Genomic DNA, 3785 nt, shown 5'->3' with positions numbered 1-3785 from the left:
CTTCTTGAAATTCTTTTTGGAGAAGTTTTGAATAGTGTTTGAATTTCTTTGTAGTGCCTACCAGCTTTTAAAGCATTAGCGATAAGTTCGTCCTTTTCCATTGTCATATTTAGTTAAGAGTACAACAATTTATAGTGATTTCAAAAAGTGTAGATTAAAATTTGATTTTGTTAAGGTGTTTAATAAATAAAATACTTATATACAACAGTTTTTTAATACAATAATTATAGTTAATATTAGGTTGTGTTATAATAAACTTCTTTGTTTTTAAAATGTTAAATTGTTTTGGGTTTATAATATTCATATATGCCAACAGTTTTGAAGTAATAATAAGAAGAGAATTGAAATAAAAATTTCTCGTGTTGTTTTGTTCAAAAAGTACAGGCAAATTTTATTTGTGTTAATTATTCTAGTCTATTTCTGTGCCACTATTAATCAATAATAAGTCAAAAAACCCAAAAACGTTTAATTTTAGGTATAAATAATTTAGAATACTTTTCCCGATTAATTAATTAAATTTAAAAAATAACCCACTTCCGAATTTCTTTTTTTAGTTTATAGTAAATTCCCGTTTTATATTTTTATATTTATTATTTTCGGTTAAAAAAAGAAAAAACAATACCGACTTTTTAACCCTCAAAACCAATACAGTTATGAAATTCAATTAAAAATACGGGATTTAAACGAAAAATTTGAACAAACTTAAACAATTTTCTAGTACTGTTATTTTATCTTTTTCAATGTTGAGATTTTGAAAAAAAAACAGCATTTTTACCTTTTGGTTGTAGACAAGTGTTCGAATGGGTAAGATAATTATATCTAACCTCTCAAATTACAACGTTTTCACTTTTTTAAAATATGTGATGATATTGTTTTAACTTTTGTTATTTTATGGTTGTCTGTTTTTAAAAAACAAACTTTGAAACAACACGCATTTTAAATGGTTTTGTTTATTTCAACGACTATTTCTTTGTGTTGTGAGTGTTAATGAAATTGAGAGTTTTTTTAATTTTCCAACATCAACATTTACTTTTGAAAAAAAGTCGGTTTTACTCACACCAAAAACAAACATATGGTTAAGCAAAATTTTTGAAGTAGTAAGTTATTTAATATTTTTATTGTTAAAAATTATTTCAATTTATTAGATTGGTCTAAATTCAATGTTTAGACAAGTTCTTTTTTTGAAAAAAAAACAATCAGAAAAACAATGTCAAACAAAATTAATTGTATTTGGAATCATTTACTTCAAAAATAGGGCCATTTTGGTACCTCCTTTTGAAAAACTGTTTATAAAGTTCAAAGTTACCAAATTGTCGTTGTAACTTCAATTCAATGTACCCCGACTGTCGAAATAAACTAAACAATTTAGACTAGAAATTGGATACCAAAAGGTGGAGAATTCCCAATCACATTGAAATGGAAGAACATTGATGTTATAAACAGTGACACAACTCCGTTGAATTCAACAACTTTATCTGCAGATGGAAACAATTTCATTGTTGGGAATAAAAATATCTAAAATAACATCGACACAAACAAAAGTAACAACAACATCATTTGGTCATATTAACATTGTATATGTCGAAATTAGTTGTGTTGATAATGTTATAAACGCATCCATTGAAGTTGCATATCCCCTTTTAATGTCGACTAATTTGATTACTTTATTAAACTCGATTGATTGTAATTGATGTTTTTCATTCTGAAGAAATGAAGAAATGGTGAAATGTAAAATTAAAGTTTAAAATAACAATTTCAAAACATTTGTGATTGATCACAACGTTAATGCATCACTTAAAATGAGTATTTTTGATAATTTCTTTAAGTAAAACCACTCGATTACAAAGAAAGAGTCTGATATCATCAACCAATCTAATAACAATCAATACAGTGTATGGATTATCAATTGAATCTTTGACAATTTCCATTTACAACCATCAGTAAAATTGCTGATATTAAAAAAGCATTAGAAAGAACTAAAATTTGTTGGGTTAACTGTTGAATCCAAATTTGGAGCACTCAAATTGACAAATTTGAATCAAACTACAACGGATATAATTGGTGCATCTAAATATTATAATGACTATGCAGATAATTATTTGTGTTTGAATCAACTATTTTTCGACTGCAAACAACAACCAATAATCACAAATAATAATAATAATGATATTTTTACATTCAATAGTCATCATAGAAGTCTTTCGGTTATCATTCAAAATACAAAACAATTACATTGGATGTTAAACTTGAAACTATGGTTATTAAAAACTCCATGTCGTTAACAACAACTGATTTTGAATTTTTCTCATTATCAAAACATGTATCAAAGCGAACTATATTTTAATAAAGTTGCAAATGTAACAGAATGAATATTGTCGATAGAAGCCTTTTTTGTCCTAACTTTAAATTGATTGGGGGAAAACTCGCCCCTTTACAAACTCGCCCCCCGAGAATTCACCCCTATAATTTCACAAAAGTTCAACACAAGTTCAACAAAATTTCAACAATATATTTTTGTATACAATAAATAAAATATTTATATTTACTATATTTTATATTAATAAAATATAATAATTATTTATTATAAATATATACATGTGATGCTTTTAAGATTATTTATTCAAAAAACAACAAATGATTATTTTGTTCATGTTTTATATTATATAATATTATGATAAAAAACATTTTTATATTAAATGACATTAAACATCAATTATATTTCGTTTTTATCGTTAATTAAATATGATTATATAATATAAAACCATTATAAATAGTAAAACCTAGTAATTTTTATGGGGGTTAAAATACAAAAACCATTTATTTAAAAAAATGGAATTCCATGAGAATCCATAATCAAATTTTCCTTCTCCTCCACATTTTGTTATATTACAATCTGAAAGAGGCGAAGAAATGCCTTATGTTGACGGTAATAAATTTTCTCCAAAAGATCGCGCTACCGGGTCTTTTCGTTGTAGAGTATGCGGAAAATAATTTGGTGTCATCGAGATGAATATGGTCATTTAGACAATTTTGAATTTCGTGGTAAAAAAGAACACAGACATGAAACTTATGATTATTTTGATGATTACTACACGTGTTTGCTTAGAGATTTTTCAAAAAGCGATTACTCGACATATAAAACAACTTCAGAAATAGTCGCTGAAAATTATGTTTTGGGTTCGACCAAACGATTTTCAACTGGAGAAAGGTTTGTGAAATTAAATAAACAAATTGCTCCGAACCCAACATCAACCGATCAAATTGTTTTTACAGATGAAGAAAAAGAATTGTTATTATATAGTGATAAAGAAATGGTTAATTTGGGGAAAAATTATTTTTCTTTTATTTGCCAATCAACAATACTTTTTATTGATGGCACTTTCAAAACATGTCCAAGTTTGTTATTTAATTGCGTCTAAAAAATAATTCAAATGATATTACATTTTATTCAACAATTAACTTTTATTATTATTTATAATATTAATATTAATTTTTATCACAATAAATTGAATAATTCAAACATAAAACATAAAATAATATATATCGTAAAAATAAAATATATGTTATTTTCAATTTATTATATAAAATTGTATTATGTACAAATTGTTGTATATTGTATATTGTATATTGTATATTGTATATTGTATATTGTATATTGTATATTGTATATTGTATATTGTATATTGTATATTGTATATTGTATATTGAATATTGTATATTGTATATTGTATATTGTATATTGTATATTGTATATTATAAAATATGATAATGATATATTATATCAT

Source organism: Entamoeba invadens (genome assembly GCF_000330505.1).
Source record: "Entamoeba invadens IP1 unplaced genomic scaffold scaff_1105074725615, whole genome shotgun sequence".
In the NCBI taxonomy this organism is placed as follows: Eukaryota; Evosea; order Mastigamoebida; family Endamoebidae; genus Entamoeba; species Entamoeba invadens.
This window is presented reverse-complemented; position numbering follows the sequence as displayed.